Raw genomic sequence first — 19,032 nt, 5'->3', positions numbered from 1 at the left:
GGTTGCTATATCTGAATGCTGGGATTATAAATAAATCTGATTACTTTCTCTGTAATTTTTTGCATATCCAAACATTTTCTACAATGATTGTGTATTTATTTTATAATTGTATTTTTGAAAATAAAACAATATAAGCTGTTCCCTTGCTCCATTTTCTGGGAACCATACTTGGAACACAAAGGAAGAGATTAATTGCACCAAGCATCCCTTACTCAGAATAGTTCCTGTGTTTCTAATCACATGGCAGCTGTTTGCGTGGTAATAGTCTGCTCCGAGTTTTATAGAAGCTGCGTTTCTTAATTGAGTGCTTTGAAGAGTCTTAAGACCATGCAGAAAGCAGAGTAGGGGCCCCATCTCTGGCAGGGTTAGCTTGTAACACAGTTTGAAATATTTTTGAGGGATGGTCACAGCCTTCCCTGTTAGTGTCCACATTTCTTGGGAAGCAGTGGCCCAGACACAGGGCTCCTGCAAGCCTGGGCATAAAACCTCACTTACGGAGGAAGCCTCGTTGGACCAGTGTGGGCCTGAGCTCTTCATCACAGCTAGGGTCCTTCTCTAGCTTGTAGCAACAGAAACTGGCCCAGGGCTTTGCTTTTCTTCTGACCAGGTGGAGCCTGAATACGACACCCATTTTTGATTTTGCAAAAGGTACGATTTGGCGGAGCCTCATTTCTGGGCTGGGCAGTCTACCCATTTGCTGTTCGCTATGACTTTTTCCCCAAGAGCACATGGTAACTCCAGAAGGCCTTCAATGACAAAACCCAAAAGGAGGAACCTAGGGTTTTTCTCTATTTTGATGGGGACAGGTGGTCAAAGAGGGGAGGGGATACTTAACACTACAGAGCATCAGTGGTCTCAGTGTAATAAAAAAAAAAAAGGCTCACTTTTCTCACTGGGCTGGTGGGGAGGCAGAAGAGGGACTCCAGGAAGAAGGGAGCACAGGGCTTTTTCAGAGGCCATTTAAGGGCTTGACTGCCCAGGTAGGACGTGCAGGTTTTGTGACATCCATGATCCAAAGTAAGTCATCTGATCAACTTGGCAAAGTTTCTTCAAAATAGGGAACATTGTCTAGTCCTTGTCTAGAGGAGATGCTGGATGCTCTCTGAGTTGGCTTGGGGATGAGTATTCAGAAGGCCGGGGTCAAGGACTGATTGTCCTTTATGAACCCTTCACCATTTCAAGAGGAAATGAACAGACCAGAAACCAATCAACAATGCAAAAGCTGCTTCTGTGTCTGAATGGGAAGCAGGCCCTCCTGAGGGCCCCGACCCCTGGGACCGAGGCATTGCTCCCCGCCCAGCTAACGCAGCTGGTGCTGAAGGAGCATCACTGATTCCTTCATGGGCGGGGGCTATGCCATTGGTGGGGCTGGAGGTCGAGTCTCACCCCGCCACCTCCCACTATGGCGTGCCCTCCTCACCATCCGGCACCATTCTAGGCAAGTCTTCCAGCTTCTGGGACAGACGCGTCTGACACCAGGGGAAAACTACAGTTGCGTGGTCCCTTACTCCATCTGCCGGCTCTGCATCCTTACCCTGTGCCCACCTCCTGGCTCTGGCTGGCTGTTGGCACCCCGCACCCGCGGGTTCCCTATTGCAGCACCGGGAAGGCCTTTCGGGGTGAGTCAACATTTCGCTTACATGCATTTGCTCCTCATTGAAAGGGCATGGGTGGCGGGAAAAGAGACTTACTTATTAATTATAAATTTCAAAATGAAATTAGTTTTAAAGTTTTTCTGATTGTAAAAACTGTGCATTCTCATGGTAAGAAAAAGTCAAAGTATACAGAAAAATCATAAGAAAAAAGCCAAAAAAACCCACACCCCTCTAAAATCTCAGCATTGATTGGTAACCACTGTTAACATTCTGGTGAATGGTCCTCCCCCTTCTTTCTTTGCTACATTCTCAATGGGAATATACTGTATATTCTTTTGAAAACTTTTTTTTTTTTTAATTTAGAAAACCTCAATCATTTGTTCTTAAATCTGTTTGCCTTTAAACTCAACAATGTGTCTGAGTGTTTTTTTTTTAAGGTAAATATTGTTTTTTTTATATATATATATATATATAAATATATATATATATTTATATATATAAATAAGGTAAATATTATTTAAGGTAAATACCACATTGTTATTTTTGTGGTTGTACGTTATTTGCATTGTAGGATATACCTTAATTTAATTAAAAACCCTTGATAGATATATCATTTACTTTCAATTTATAGTAATAATGGTACCCTTACTTTTTTCATTAGTAGAAGCAATAGAAGAAAAATAAGAACAGTATTTGTAGACTTTTTAAAATATCTGTTACATAAATTTCTAGAAGTATTAGGTTGCCAAAAGTTTGCTCAGGTTTTTCCTTAACATCTTACAGAAATTGAAGACAAAAATTTTGGCTAGCCCAATAGAATCATTGAGTCTAAAGATATTTGTATTTATTATTTTGACTTATATAGCTAAACTGCTTTTTGAATTATTATTATTTTTAAAATTTATTTATTTATAATTGAAGGATAATTGTTTTACAGAATTTTGTTGTTTTCTGTCAAAGCTCAACATGAATCAACTGTAGTTATACATGAACTCAAATAATGGGAGAAGTTTTTGGTGCCACAACAGCTATCTTCTTGTGACATGTTTTAGAAAAAAAAATGGATTTATTGTTTCCTTCTGAAAGACAGATACTTTTTATGCAGTGCTTGTAAAGAAATTAGGTACATGCTCATGGACAAGTTGATTCACTTTTGGGGGGCTTTGTATCTCATCTGTGTAAATCAGCCTTGGACTAAATGCAATCCAAGATCCCTTACATGTCTAAGATTTTACAGTTTTATGATGCTGGGGGCCGGGGGTCGGGGGGCAGGGGAGGGCGGAAAGCAGTGACCAAATATCTTACTGTTGTCTGCCTGCCTTTTTATTTTTTACAGTATTTTTTCAGAGTTTCAGTTGGAGTCTTATTGTTGTTGTTCAATTGTTAAAGCTGTATCCAGCTCTTTTGCGACCCTGTGGACTGTAGCCCACCAAGCTCCTCTGTCCAAGGGGTTTCCCAGGCAAGAATACTGGAGTGGTTACTATTTCCTTCTTCAGGGGCTCTTCCTGACCCAGGAATTGAACCTGTGTTTCCTGCATTGGCAGGCAGATTCTTTATCACTGAGCCACCAGGGAAGCCTGCTGGAGTTTTATTCTAGTTGTATATTAATTCAGAAACAATTAACAACTGCACAATGTTGTCTCCCTATCCTACAATGACCTTGGGATTGGATGTTGTTATTTCTTCATGAAAATAGTGCAAATGAAATGGGTTATATCCTTTTTTTGCCTACTATCTATACTTCTCCCTCAGTGCCTAATTCAGGGCTCTTTACCCCAAAAGGGGCTACCTAACTTTCTAGTAGTATACATATACCTTGTTACATGTGAAAATAAGCAAAGCAATATATGCATATTTTATATATATGTATATATATGGTTGTATATGTGTGTGGGAGTGCACACATATGTGCACACTTGTAGTTTTGCCCATTGCGTCTCACCAGCAGCTTGCATAATGAGAATGCTGAGGCATTAAACCTTGGCTCAATGGTTTGGTTCAAAACAATTCTGGTTATTCTAATTTCACTCAAGCTTCTCCCCTGAGCTTGTATATTCCATGCTACTCCATTTCTCAGCTTCCTCGCCTGGCAGGTATCTTGAGCTTGACATGTCTAAATCAGAACTCCTTATGTCTCCTGCACCCTCCAATACCTTCTTCTACAATCTCCGCCAGTTTGGTAAACGACAACTCCATTCTCCCAAGAAACACATCTGTGCCACTCTTGCTTTCTCTTTACCTCACACTGGTCAGTTCTGTCTGGTCTGCCTCCTGTCACCCTCCAGCAAAATGGGCTCTCTTGATAATAAAGTTGTCCAGCTCTGCTGGACCACACGCAGCTCACGCTCCAGGCTACATGTTTTCAAGTATCTTTCACCTCGAAGGCTGCAGTCAAAATCTTGTTTCCTCTGTGTACAAGTCTCCTTGTTGCTGGGTTCTTAGGCATGGTAGTTGGAGCTGGCAGGCAGTTACTTAGAATTTCTACTCAAGTGCTCTTTTGAAACCACTTTTTAATTAAAAAGTTAGATCCCCAAGATCCCCTGAATATCTGGCTAGCCTGCAGTTCCATTACAAGGCTGGAGAAAAAATGTCTGTAATTGTTTGTTGCTTTATACTCTTATTTAGTTCTTAGGATGGACAGGGACACAAGTAACCAACACTGACTGAAATAAAGAGTGATGGGCAGAGGTGTTTCAGGTGAAATGTGTCTGGCCCCAAAGACTCCAGGGGCCTAGGCTGCAAATGTGCAGGCACGACCAGTGACCTAGTTGGTCAAGTATGGGCAAGGAGAGATGAGGGGTTGTCCCAGAAGTCAGGAGCTGAGGAATATGGGCGGATATCTAGAGGGAAGGCTCATTTTATCTTTTCTGAGGACTACATGGCACTAGTGGTAAAGATCCCGCCTGCCAATCCAGGGGACATAAGAGTTGTGGGTTTGATCCCTGGGTTGGGAAGATCCCCTGGAGGAGGACATGGCAGTCCACTCCAATATTCTTGCCTGGAGAATCCCATGGACAGAGGAGTATGGCAGGCTGTAGTCCATAGAGTTGTAAAGCGCTGGACACGACTCAAGCAACTTAGCAGGCAAGCACACCCCAATGAGGTGCCCAGATCAACATGGAGCAAGCACCGTATACAGCTAGAACCAAAGCCCTTCATTTCTCAGAAGAGATGAAAGACGACGGTTCAACTTTGTTTCCCATAGGTACTTTATCTCTTTAAGACTGTTTTCTAGGGTAGGGTGGGTGGAGTTTTTAGCATCTCAAGAGAGTGTTAAGAACACATCTGCTTTGTCTGGGTGTTTGATTTTCCTTTAACCACAGTGATAGATACACTTTGTGGTGTTTGTTTTTGGCAGAGTAGTTAAGGCTGTGGGCTTAGGACTCAGTAAGAATTCCCTCTACGTTACAACTCTACCACTTACTAGCATAGGCAAATTTTTTTCACCTCTTTGAGTCACAGTTTAGTCATCTGCAAAATGGGTATGGTAAGGCCTACCTTATATGGGTTGATGTGAAGATTAAATGCAATAATCCAGGCTCTGTGCCTGGCATATAGTTAATGCTCAATAGCTGCTATTATTGGTGCTGTTATCATTACCACTATTATTAGAGTTGAATGTGGCACAGAGGTCATCAGGCCTACCTTCATTACATCCGAGATAAAGAAACTGACCCTCAGAGCTCACAGGTCCCTTACCATCATCCCTCCACAGCAGGTTCCTGGCTGAACCAGCCAGTGCAGCCTCTGGAGCTCTTTCGTCATACTCGTCATTGCCTGGTGGCTGAAGTTTGTAATCATTCTTGCCTCCCTGCCAGGTGGAATATTGGCATGGAGTTGCCCACAGAGTTTAAAGGGAAGAAAATAATAGTTTACAAGCTCTGTGGGGCCAGGGACCATGTCTGTCTTGGTCTCTTCCATATCCCTTGTGCTAACTACAATGTCTAGTGTTTAGTAATATAATAGTTAATACACAAACACATGTGTATTACATGAAGCATATTCAGCAAGGAGGTGACTACAAACACATCACAGTGGAAATGTGGCACCCATGAGCACTGACTTCTCCCCTGGGAGTTGTTCCTGGACACATTTGCCCATTTCCCTCCTGTGCTTCTAGAGTGCTTTGAACAAGGATGAAAGCAATTTATGTGAGAGGCCGTTGCATTTGGCCCCCACATTGCCTCTTTCCTTTTTCTCCCCCTCTGTTTCTCTGTGCCCTTTTCTTCTTTCTCTCTCACTTCTACTTCCTACTCTTGATTGATTCTTTAATGAGGATAAGCTACGTTGTGCTGCAGAAATAAGCCACCTCTAATATTCAGTGGCTTAATACAGCAAAATTTATTTCTACAAATCTGGGTGTTACTCCAGGACAAATGCCATCCATGTGTTGGCTCAGCATTCCAGGCTTCTGTCTTATGGCACTGCCCACAGCTGCAAAGATGCCCACCCCAAGGCTGGATACAGAGCCTTCAAGGAGCTCATCCTGGTATGACGCACTTGACCCCATGTCACGCCCACCTGCTCTGGTGTGGACTGGTCACCTGGACTCACCCACAGGTTGGGAAGGGTCATCCCTCCATGGGCTCAGAAGGTCCTAGAGGCAAGGAGAGCAGGATCTGGGTGAGTATTAGATGGCTCTACCACAGGTCTTTTTCAAAACTCAACCCTTTTCCTCATCTGTTCTCCCTTCTTTTTCACTTACATTCTCTTCTTTCCTTAGTCCTTTCCCTGCCTCCTGTGTCTTCTTGCCCACCTCACTCTGGCTCCTGGTCTGTATCCTACTGTGTGATGCAGAACAGATGCTGACTGAGGATACTGTTGCGATTGTCGGGTCTGCTTGACTCTGACCTTCTTGCCTGGATATAGACAAAGGCAACAGAGTTTCCCTCCTCCTTTTGGATCACTGGGAACTTACAAAATCCTCCTGTTGTCCTGAGTACTTCTTCCCAGGCCTGCAAAGGACTGGCAGAAGGTCAGGCCAGGCATCTTGCACTTGGGAGACACCAGGCAGCCCCAGAATCTTCCCCTTCTCCCTTCAGGAGTCAGCGCCCTCAAAGACCCCACGAATCTCAGCACACGGCTCAGTGGAGCTGGATGTTCATTTGGAGTGATGTGTATTTGATTTTCTGCACAGGATCTAGTCACTGACCACTTACCTTGACTGTAAGGAGTGATTAGTTTCTTGATAGCATCAATAAGGTCTCTACATGAGTATTTCAGATTGGCCTCAGAGTGAAACAAGTTGAGGTGGAACTTAATTTTTTTTTTAATACTAATTTTGTAACAGATGAAAAGAACCTGTGTGGCAGACAGATGGGAAGCACATGGCATGGGGGCCAGATTGCCTGACTCTGCCATCGATTTATCGGCTCTTATTAGTTGAGTCTCTTTCCCTCTGGGTCTCATTCTTGCAAACAAGAGTGGTTGGACAAGGTGAACTTTGAAGCATCTTTGAGAGCTATGATTCTTTGAGTTTGTCATATCTTGCTTGCCACAGAGGGTAATACATATGGCTGGGGTAGAATGTATTATGTGAAGTCTTAAAAAGGCCCCTTTGTGTCATCATCCATAGAAGAGAAGGAGCAGAAATGGGGTGAGGAGTGGATTAGATGAGGTGTGATTGGGCAGCACTGGGGTAGGGTTTGATGATGGGCTATAAATAGCCTATTTTCCTCAAAAAGTAGCACAGCTTATCTGTTAATTTTATTTTTTGTAGTCTCTCCTCTTGTTTTTTTCCCCTTATAAAATTTTTAGTGTCAGAAAATGCTGAGAATGGAAATATTAGGGAATTTAGAATGAGCTTGTTGAGATATTCAGTATAGACACATCAGCTGTTGGTGATTTCCCCCAAAGTTGAAGGTTATAATTTTTCTACCCTTCCTAAGAAATAATGGTCTCTTGGAATGTGCAACTAAATTAGTCATACTGTGTCCTGAGAATTGGTCTCTGTAATACATCCTGGCCTTTGAAAAAGAGCTGCAGTTGTATAATGGATTTTAGAAGTCTCCAAAGCTGATTCAACTAACATATTTGTTAGTCTAATAAATGATATTGCTCTTGTCAAGATTTTTCCATATAGCACAATTTAATAGAGGAATCAATAGTTTCTCAGACATGACAAAAGGGCCTGGGTGTGTTTTGATGGGAGACACAAAGTCTCTTGTTGTTCTAATAAAGCCAAAATGGAAAAAAAGTTTTTTCCCCTCCGCTTTCAAGTGTATGTTTATGAAGCTAAAATATACATACCACTTTCTCTAGGAAAATATTTGTTTATCAATATTTTCTCCTACAGTGTCTTTTTACTCTGTTATTACACATGAATATGCATTTTGTTTCCATCTTACTTCCTCTGGTTTGATGAGCTGTCACTGGTACACTCTTCTTCAGGAAAAACTCAAGTCTGAGGGTATTTTAATCCACTGAACATAAGGAATTTTCTTTAGAAATCTTTTAAGAAACATTTTGGGCAAACATTGGCATCTACCTACATTTCTTCTCATCATAGCTTTTTTAAAGTCCTCAGAGTGGTTTCGTACAGTCAGGAGCCATCTTCTCTAGTGGCTCCTGCCTTCACTGAACAGAGGTTTTAAGGTTGTTTACATTGTCCTCTGACTCCTGCCGCCATATCGATACCTTGGCTGATTTTAGTTAATGGGTTAAACAAATCTCTTTTGGAATTGTTAAAGCTTCTTGGAAGGAAACTGCATTGGTATTGAAAATATTGGCACGTCTGTGTGTCTCATCCTCAGCCAAAACATTTAGTTTTTGCCATGGAATGTGTTATTTGGAGGATGTCTGACTTTCACGGCTCTGGGTTCTACCTCCTGGCAGGAGCAATTTGCTGACATTGTCCCTTAGCAGTTATCCCCAGATAACACCATCTTCATATAAGAACTCAAGTATCGGTCAGAAAATGACTGTTGGGGACAGTTTCTACCAGACTGATGAGAGGCTGTTCTTTGAAATACTTACTCAGACAGCTGAGATTATCGGTCATGACTATCTCTTGAGTCAGAAATAGTTTCAGAACATTTCCAGAGAGAAGACAAACGAATACATTGATGTGTTAGGGGAGCTAAAATTGACTGAGGAGATAAGCTAGGTTGAGAGCAGTGGCTCACCTTGAGTACACATTAGAATTACCTGGTAGGCTTTAAAAAACAAACAAACAAAAACACCCCAGAGTCTTGACTTTATCCCTAGAGATTCCTGCTTCAGTTGGTCTGGAGTGGGGCATGGTTTGTAGTCTCTTTCTCACTTTTTCTCCTTTTCAGGTGACTCTACTGCACAATCAGGGCTGAGATCCACGAGTCTAGTGCAGTGCTGCTAGAATTGGAATTGGTTAGAAATGCACTTGGGAGTGGGGCCTAGGAATCTGTATATTTTCAGTTCTCTAGACGATTCTTGCCCATGATTGTCAAATGTTAGCACATATCAGGATCATCTGAAGGGCTTGTTAAAACAGTTTGCTGGGTCTTATCCCAAGAGTTTCTATTTGATTAGGTCTGGGATGGGACCTGAGAGTTTGCATTTTGAACAAGCTCTCAGATGTTGCTGGTCTGTGGTTCACACTTGGGCCAGCATCAGTCTGCAGTAGACCTGGGGACTTGGACTGTTTCTGAGTTTGTTGCAAAGGTGGTAGCTTAAAGACATTAGGATCTCAGCTGTTGTAAACTGAGATCCTAATGTCTTAGAACTAATTGCTTTGGCTAGGAACCCATTTCCCACCTCCTACCTCCACTTTTTAAAGGTTTTTTTGCAGCAAGGCTGCAAAGCATGGGATAAAACTCCAAGTCAAACTTTATCACAGATGATAGTTACCACTTTCATTATTTTGACTAAGACATTCTGCCAGTTTTATCAGGGTAAAATGAATTATCTTGAAAGATTTTTTTCCCCTTCTCTATAATGATTGGTTGTTTCAATGTATTAGGCAAATTGTGGAAGGCTTTGATTGTCAGATACACTTTATAGTAGAATCTGTTTTTGCCTCAGTGGTTAAGAGTAGAACGTAAACTAATATCTTTAGGTAAAAAGAAGTAGCACATTTTTTTTTTTCCTGTTTCACCGATGGACTGGATACTATTTAAGGCAGTGGTTCTCTGTATGTATTTCAGATGAAGGTGGTGGGGGAGGGTCCTCTCTAGTTGATTCTGATAAAACCCTCAGGTGAGAACCATTGCTTGAGAGCAGGGATCACAAACTAAAATGCCTCCAAGGACTGGCAGGGATTGGGGCAGACTGGAGTCTGCTGCCTGCAGGGAACAGCCCTCCTCCCACTCTGGCTGGTTTTGACTAGGTAGAAACACTGCGCAGCATGGCCAGAGCTTCTGGTTTTAAAAGGAAAGCCAAGGAACCTACTTTTCTCCTGAGAAATGTCCTGATCTTTGAATGTTGTCAGTACACTTTTAAACCTGTAAGACCCTTGCACTGATCAAGCGAAACATACTTGTGAGCAGTAAACAACCTGTTTGTGACTTCACAGTGCCTTCTCTAAGTCTGAAATTCCAATAAGAGTCAGTCAAAATGAGTCCTATTCAGTTACCTAAGAAGTACACTCAGTTTCCTGGGTTTGCTGTCTAGCACTGTGATTCCATGAGATATAAGGGCAACAGGGAAAATATTACTGCATACTTTTAAAAAAGGACAATTTAAATATCTCAGGCTCAAGTTTGTGTGCTCCCAGATTTTAATATAATAATCATCCTTGATATAACATATTTCTTTGGAAATGAAATTTGGATCCATTTCAATCTTTAATGCATGGAATTAGCAGGATAGGGGTTGGAAAAGTTTCAAACTCTATAGAAGAGTGGCCACAAAAGAACATTCAAACCAATAACTAAAAATCTCAGCGGTATATTCTTCAGTTATTGGATCTTGGGTATTCAGGGCTGACTGCATCTTCCTGCATATTGAATTATTGTAGCATTAAGTTTCTGTAACATTTAGGAAATAGATGGCTGAGAAGTGACTGAAAAGAGAAATTTAAAAAGCAGGCATCACATTCCTTTTTATTATGTTTATCTGTCCTCTCAAGGACAGGAGAGGCACTTTCCATCTGTTTAAATCTTGCCCTAGCACATCCAGCCCTGAGGTGCTGGAGGGTTTGTGGGCCTCACTCACGCATTTAACCCCTAAGACCTTCCATTTCATTAGGGGAATCTGCCATTATAGGTGCTCATTCCTATCCTGTGGTACAAATTTTCTCTGCTGACTTTGTTGATAGCTTTATAAGTTGCACGTTGTCTGAAGTGGCAGACAGGGGAGTGAGGCCTGGACTGAGCATCTTGGTTGCTCTATATTAACTGTATTTTGTTCCCTTATATGTTGAATGTCAGTTTTGGGGGCCTCTGAAGATATAGTTTAGTATGTGTTGGCAGGTCAACAGAGGAAAAATTTTCAGGGATGAAATCCAAGGTTGTCGCTATTACTCCTAGAACACAAATATAGAATAATGGTCAATGGGATTTCCCTATGGTTCACCCCAGTGTATGGGAAATAGGAGTCATCTAAGATATTCACATCTGGCTAATAAGAGAGTGGTATCTTGTTTCACTCTTGCTGTTTCTCCTTGCGTGTTTTCTGTCTTGGGGTCCCTGTGGGTAAGGTGGAATTGTATGTTTTTGGATCCCTAGCCAAATGTCATCTAATCTCTCATTAACCATGAATAAAGCCTTTACAAGCACAGATTTTCTAGAGGAATCCGAAACTGGTTAGGGATGCAAGCTTGTGGTAGTTTGGGAAACAAGCACATACATTTTTGTCTAATGTAATTTTTGTGCTTAGGAAAGTAACCGAGAAAGGGTTAGGAACAGGCAGATCTTAATTAAGTGAGCAATTTTAGAAAGGATAAAAATATTATGGAAACTGAAAAGAAGTATTTTGGATCCTGACTCAAGTTCTGGTGTGAGGTGGGAATGTTTTAATCTGTTTGGCATGAGCCAGAAATTGTTTCCTAGTGGGGAAAGACATAGGCTCCTCAAATAAGACCTTAGCCTCCTGGTTTTTGTGTTGTAGGTGGACCCCATACTGATGGCTCTTCTATAGGTGGCTGCTTCATGACACTGATGGAAAGTCTAAGCCTGGCATTCCTGGGTGTTCTAGAGTCAACTTCCCAATATTCCCAGTTACAAAATATTCACTTTTCCCCAATCCTGTGACCTCACTCTGTTCTTACCCTCTTTGGTCATCAGTTTCTTTATGTATAAACCTGAGTGATAATACTTGCCCTGCATCCTTCTGAAGTTTTGATAGTCAGTTGAGATAATATATCTAAAGGTGCTTTTAAAAGTGTTGAGTGATACAGAGATGTAGGAAGTTCTTAGACAATTTGTACTATAAGGGTGACACAAGGAATTTGGAAACTTCTGTGCCCAAATGAAAAGGCTGTATGTAAGTGGTATCAAATGTTTATAGGCAGGTCATTCAGAAACACTGTTCCATTGCAATTGGCTCAGTGGTCAGTTCAGTTCAGTCATTCAGTCATGTCTGACTCTTCGTGACCCCATGAACTGCAGCATGCCAGGCTTCCCTGTGCATCACCAACTCCTGGAGTCTACTCAAACTCATGTCTATTGAGTTGGTGACACCATCCAGCCATATCATCCTCCGTCATCCCCTTCTCCTCCTGACCTCAATCTTTTTCAGCATGAGGGTCTTTTCAATGAGTCAGCTCTTTGCATCAGGTGGCCAAAGTATTAGAGTTTCAGCTTCAACATCAGTCCTTCCAGCAAACACCTAGGACTGATCTCCTTTAGGATGGACTAGTTGGATCTCCTTGCAGTCCAAGGGACTCTCAAGAGTCTTCTCCAACACCACAGTTCAAAGGCATCAATTCTTCGGTGCTCAGCTTTCTTCACAGTCCAACTCTCACATCCATACATGACCACTGGAAAAACCATAGCCTTGACTAGATGGACCTTTGTTGACAAGGTAATGTCTCTGCTTTTGAATATGCTATCTAGCTTGATCATAACTTTCCTTCCAAGGAGTAAGCGTCTTTTAATTTCATGGCTGCAATCACCATCTGTAGTGATTTTGGAGCCCCCAAAAATAAAGTTAGCCACTGTTTCTGCTGTTTCCCCATCCATTTGCTACGAAGTGATGGGACCAGATGCCATGATCTTCGTTTTCTGAATGTTGAGCTTTAAGCCAACTTTTTCACTCTCTTCTTTCACGTTCATCAAGAGGCTCTTTAGTTCTTCTTCACTTTCTGCTATAAGGGTAGTGTCATCTGCATATCTGAGGTTATTGATATTTCTCCCGGCAATCTTGACTCCAGCTTGTGCTTCATCCAGCCCAGCATTTCTCATGATGTACTCTGCATAGAAGTTAAATAAGCAGGGTGACAATATACAGCCTTGATGTACTCCTTTTCCTATTTGGAACTAGTCTGTTGTTCCATGTTCAGTTCTAACTGTTGATTCCTGACCTGCATACAGATTTCTCAAGAGGCAGGTCAGGTGGTCTGGTATTCCCATCTCTTGAAGAATTTTCCACAGTTTATTGTGATCTGCACAGTCAAAGGCTTTGGCATAGTCAATAAAGCAGAAATAGATGTTTTTCTGGAACTTTCTTGCATTTTCAATGATCCAACGGATGTTGGCAATTTGATCCCTGGTTTTCTGCCTTTTCTAAAACCAGCTTGAACATCTGGAAGTTCACGGTTCACATATTGCTGAAGCCTGGCTTGGAGAATTTTGAGCATTACTTTACTAGCATGTGAGATGAGTGCAATTGTGCGGTAGTTTGAGCAGTCTTTGGCATTGCTTTTCTTTGGGATTGGAATGAAAACTGACCTTTTGCAGTCCTGTGGCTATTGCTGAGTTTTCCAAATTTGCTGGCATATTGAGTGCAGCACTTTCACAGCATCTTTTAGGATTTGAAATAGCTCAACTGGAATACCATCACCTCCACTAGCTTTGTTTGTAGTGATGCTTCCTAAAGCCCACTTGACTTCACATTCCAAGATGTCTGGCTCTAGATGAGTGATCACACCATTGTGATTATCTTGGTCATGAAGATCTTTTTTGTACAGTTCTTCTGTGTATTCTTGCCACCTCTTCTTAATATCTTCTGCTTCTGTTAGGTCCATACCATTTCTGTCCTTTATTGAGCCCATCTTTGCATGAAATGTTCCCTTGGTATCTCTAATTTTCTTGAAGAGATCTCTAGTCTTTCCCATTCTATTGTTTTCCTCTATTTCTTTGCATTGATCACTGAGGAAGGCTTCCTTATCTCTCCTTGCTGTTCTTTGGAACTCTGCATTCAAATGTGTATATCTTTCCTTTTCTCCTTTGCTTTTCACTTCTCTTCTTTTCACAGCTATTTGTAAGGCCTCCTCAGACAGCCATTTTGCTTTTTTGCATTTCGTTTTCCTGGGGATGGTCTTGATTCCTATCTCCTGTACAATGTCATGAACCTCCATCCACAGTTCATCAGGCACTCTGTCTCTCAGATCTAGTCCCTTAAATCTATTTCTCACCTCCCACTGTATAGTCATAAGGGATTTGATTTAGGTCATACTTGAATCAGATCAGATCAGATCAGTCACTCAGTCGTGTCCAACTCTTTGCAACTCCATGAATCGCAGCATGCCAGGCCTCCCTGTCCATCACCAACTCCCGGAGTTCACTGAGACTCACGTCCATCGAGTCAGTGATGCCATCCAGCCATCTCATCCTCTGTCATCCCCTTCTCCTCTTGCCCCCAATCCCTCCCAGCATCAGAGTCTTTTCCAATGAGTCAACACTTCGCATGATGTGGCCAAACTACTGGAGTTTCAGCTTTAGCATCATTCCTTCCAAAGAAATCCCAGGGCTGATCTCCTTCAGAATGGACTGGTTGGATCTCCTTGCAGTCCAAGGGACTCTCAAGAGTCTTCTCCAACACCACAGTTCAAAAGCATCAATTCTTCGGTGCTCAGCCTTCTTCACAGTCCAACTCTCACATCCATACTTGAATGGTCTAGTGGTTTTCCCTACTTTCTTCAATTTCAGTCTGAATTTGGCAATAAGGAGTTCATGATCTGAGCCACAGTCAGCTCCTGGTCTTATTTTTGCTGACTGTATAGAGCTTCTCCATCTTTGGCTGCAAAGAATATAATCAATCTGATTTTGGTGTTGACCATCTGGTAATGTTCATGTGTAGTCTTCTCTTGTGTTATTGGAAGAGGGTGTTTGCTATGACCCATGCGTTCTCTTGGCAAAATTCTGTTACCCTTTGCCCTGCTTCATTCTGTACTCCAAGGCCAAATTTGTCTGTTACTCTAGACTTCCTACTTTTGCATTCCAGTCCCCTATAATGAAAAGGACATCTTTTTTGGGTGTTAGTTCTAAAAGGTCTTGTAGGTCTTTATAGAACCATTCAACTTCAGCTTCTTCATCATTACTCGTCAGGACATAGACTTGGATTACTGTGATATTGAATGGTTTGCCTTGGAAACGAACAGAGACCATTCTGTCATTTTGGAGATTGTATCCAAGTACTGCATTACGAACTCTTTTGTTGACTATGATGGCTACTTCATTTCTTCTAAGGGATTCCTACCCACAGTAGTAGATCTAATGGTCATCTGAGTTAAATTCACCCTTTCCAGTCCATTTTTATTTGCTGATTCCTAGAATGTCGACTTTCACTCTTGGCATCTCTTGCTTGACCACTTCCAATTTGCCTTGATTCACGGACCTAACATTCCACGTTCCTATGCAGTGTTGCTCTTTATAGCATTGGACCTTGCTTCCATCACCAGTCACATCCACAACTGGGTGTTGTTTTTGCTTTGGCTCCATCCCTTCATTCTTTCTGGAGTTATTTCTCCACTGATCTCCATTAGCATATTGGGCACCTACCGACCTGGGGAGTTCATCTTTCTGTGTCCTATCTTTTTGCCTTTTCATACTGTTCTTGGGGTTCTCAAGGCAAGACTGAAGTGGTTTGCTATTCCCTTCTCCAGTGGACCACATTCTGTCAGACCTCTCCACCATGACCTGTCTATCTTGGGTGGCCCCACATGGCATGGCTTAGTTTCATTGTGTTAGACAAGGCTGTGGTCCATGTGATCAGATTGGCTAGTTTTCTGTGATTGTGGCTTCAGTCTGTCAGACTTGAGTGAACTTCAGTGGTCAGACTTGAGTTCAGATCTTTGCCTTGACAACTGTACAACTCAATGTTGTATAAGCCTCACTTCCCTCATTTATGGGCTTTCCCCATTGCTCAGTGGTAAAATCCGCTGCCAAGCAGAAGACACAAGAGACACTGATTCAATCCCTGGAGAAGGAAATGGCAACCCACTCCAGTGTTCATGCCTAGAAAATTCTATGGACAGAGAAGCCTGGTAGGCTACAGTCCATGGGGTCACAAAGAGTCGGACACAACTGAGCAACTGAGCATGCATGTACCTCATTGATAAAAACAGCTATAAAACCTATCTCACAAAGTGATTGTGAAGATTAAGTGAAATATTAATAATGTATATGAAAGTACTTATACTTTTAGGTTCCTATTAGATGGTTCCTATTAGATGCTCAGTATGTGTTGATTTGATTCACTAAATCATACATTGATGACAGTGTTCCCAAAGCATTTGCAGTATATGTAAAGGCATCTAAGACCTTGTGAACCACTTTGTTGGGCCAGTCCAGTTCTTTTAATAAAACTGAAGGAGAAAGAATTCAAGGCCTGCTGTACCAGTAGGAGACTGGTTAAAAGCCCCCTCCTCAATAAGTATTGCACCTACACAGGGTTACTCCTTATGGATAAACCATTGCTCCTCCAAATGTCCTCTTTTACAGTGCAAATATCTCTGTATAGGAAACACATGATATAACTCTTCTGCATCAGCTGGTTGAGCTTGAGCCAGAGGAGCATCTTAGGGGCAGGGGTAGGGTCTAATATCAGTGATTAAGAGGAATATTCAGCATAGTCAAAATCACCATCAAAGTCCCCATAGATTCTACTGCATATGATTTTTGTGTGGATGTAATTAGACAACATAGTTTTGCTTCAGAGTTGCACTAGATCACTGTTTCTAGGTGAGAGCCAGATGAAATGTTTGACTTGTGGTTAGGGTTCAGGTTTTATAAAAAAGTATATATTGTTGTTCTTGAGGGTATATGGTGATGAGATAGATGCTCTGGAAGCCCATTTGGGCAGCAAGAGAGCTCTGGGGAAAAAGAGGGTGAACAAAAGATGTTTTAAAGGCATGTGCCTGATGAGTAAGGACAAGCCTCGTCAATTCTTGTTAAGTAAGTGAATTAATTGTGATTGTTTGCAGAAAGCTTGCTCAATTTATGTCCTTATCAGTGAATAAGTGTTTTATAGCACTCTTACAAGCATTAAATTATATGTTTTTTTAAAATATGATACAAACTTAATAGAACAACATGCTATTTCATTTTTGTTTTTAATGTGCATCAAAAATATTAGTACCAGTCTCCTCATTTCACAGTGTAAAAGAACAGGAAAATCCAGTTGAATGCTTAATTCTTGTTTTGACCTCAACAATCTCTGTTCAGGCTATTTTGATGTCCATGACTTTCTGACAGTCACTTGTCTAAGTGGGGTTTGCTGATCTGGGTGACCCCTCCTCCTAAGAACTGGTCACTTGCACCTGGTCTGGTCTAGTTCTGAATATCCCCTGAGCCAGCTTCTAGTCCTGACCTGCCCTGTACCAGGAGGTTGCTAGCATCTCTCTTGCACAAGATCTCTGCTGAAGACACATGATTTTTTCCCATCCCATTTTGCCTCTCAGGACCCTCTTCCACTCTCCTTTCCTTCTGTGCACCTAGCCAACTCCCACTGCTTCCCATCATACTGCTCCTAGCTCAAGTCCACTTCCTTCTGGAAATGCTTTCTTTCCCCTTTGAATAAATCACACTATTGACCATACCACTCATTAACAATGTGTCAAGTAAATGGCACAGACAGTAATTGGCATTTTTTGTAATCATGGGTTTTACATGCAGGAGGTAAATGATAGCAGTGGTCCCTGGGAATTTCATCATGACAGCCTCATTTCTGAGATGCTAAAGAAGATCACAAACCCAGAGTTCAACTCAGTAAGAAACACCTTTGTGATCTAGTAGCTCTGAATTCCAGTTTTCCCCCGTTAGGAGCTCACTACCCATCCTGTCTCCACATCTTGGTTTTCCGTCTGTGAGACCAGGACTCTGTCTGGTAACCTTGGAGAACAGAGTTGCCTGGATTACATACCCTAAGGCCCTGCCAAGTGACTAAATTAAAGGACTGATTTAAAGGAAGTTAAAAAGAAGATAAAAATGACACCACCCAGAGAGAGCCCATTACTCAACTCAAGTTGCTCTGTTCTGAGGAATTAGAAGCCATGATCTATGATTTGAGTATAACTCAGGGAACAATTTTGGTCTAACAGCTTCAGCTATATTTACAACAGCCTTTCCCCCATTTCAACCCTCTGCTTTTTACTCTATAAACTTCCTTCTCTATGTCTAAAGAAATTCTGCTTAAATTCCTTGAGGGTCTGACCCTTTCCGAGCCTTAGTTTATGTTCTTTTGTTCTTGTACTTGACATTATCTCAAATAGTCTTGTAAAATCTTGCTTCTGTTCCCTTCAGAATTTTATATCCCTCAACAAGGCATTTTCCCTCCTCCCTTCAGAAAAATCGCTGCATCACTTTGGTAACTTTTTTCTTTTATGAATACAGATAAAAATTTCCAGTTCCTTAAATTATACAGATTACATTTTCTGGCACTACTGCTGTGTCCAGAATAACCTAAAACAAAGTTATTTGAGCAGAGTTAACATTTGGCAAACCTGCATTAAACCCAGTAATAGCAGGCTGAAATGCCTTCTAGAGAGGACTGCCCAGAAGAAAGCTGATTATCTGTTCTTGGGGGAGGAAGAGGAGCCTAAAATGGTCAGTGGGCTGATTAGCACCATAGTATTTTTCTCTGATATGATTCATGGATGAAAGTACTGTGATTCAATAGCATTTTTTCCTTTATTCATTCATTTCATCATTCACTATCTCAGGTGAAAATGTGTATAGTTTGTTTTCAGGAGGAGACAAATTGCTCAAAACCTTTGAAATAGCAGTTATTCATTTAATAATTTTTTTGTTTTTGTTTTTGTTTTTTTGAGATCCTGTGCTGTATCAAGCCCTGTGCTGATACGAAAATACCAAAACACATTCTTGCTCTTCAGAAGTTCTGTCTGGTGGGGGAGATGAACAAATTAACAGTCAATTATAATACAATGTGACAAGTGTTCTGAGGAAGGTTGGAACTGAGAGAGGCACCTCTCTTCTTTTAAGGGGTGGATTGTGGTCAGAAAGGAAGACTTCCTAGAAGAACTGATGCTTCAACCAGGGCAGGCTACCGTGTATATATGGAGGAGAGATGGGGTATAGGATGGGAAGGAAGGTAATACATGAATGTATTAGTTTTTTTATTG

The 19,032-nt window shown here is 41.6% G+C and overlaps 2 long non-coding RNA genes across 13 annotated transcripts in view; one reads left to right on the top strand and one right to left on the bottom strand.

Moving 5' to 3' along the window:
• The first annotated feature begins 230 nt into the window (after window positions 1-230).
• LOC147378590 (uncharacterized) overlaps window positions 231-19,032 on the top strand; it is a 333,236-nt gene continuing 314,434 nt past the window's right edge. For 4 of the 12 annotated variants that reach the window (XR_015147957.1, XR_015147961.1, XR_015147962.1 and 1 more), the window contains exons 1-2: window positions 286-648; window positions 1,439-1,619. This is a non-coding gene — a long non-coding RNA (uncharacterized LOC147378590). Of the gene's footprint in view, window positions 649-1,438; window positions 1,620-19,032 lie in introns of all 12 variants that reach the window. The other 8 variants (XR_015147951.1, XR_015147950.1, XR_015147958.1 and 5 more) reach the window with 7 other exon arrangements.
• On the bottom strand, window positions 5,913-7,169 carry LOC147378591 (uncharacterized). Its single transcript, XR_015147963.1, has 3 exons — window positions 6,755-7,169; window positions 6,301-6,454; window positions 5,913-6,192 (listed from the first exon to the last, which is right to left on the bottom strand). It is a non-coding gene; the product is annotated as an uncharacterized LOC147378591 (long non-coding RNA).

This window comes from Bos grunniens, chromosome 2 (genome assembly GCF_055505025.1).
Source record: "Bos grunniens cultivar Pamir isolate PY7600 chromosome 2, Bosgru_T2T1.0, whole genome shotgun sequence".
NCBI classification, from domain to species: Eukaryota; Metazoa; Chordata; class Mammalia; order Artiodactyla; family Bovidae; genus Bos; species Bos grunniens.
This window is presented reverse-complemented; position numbering and strand designations above follow the sequence as displayed.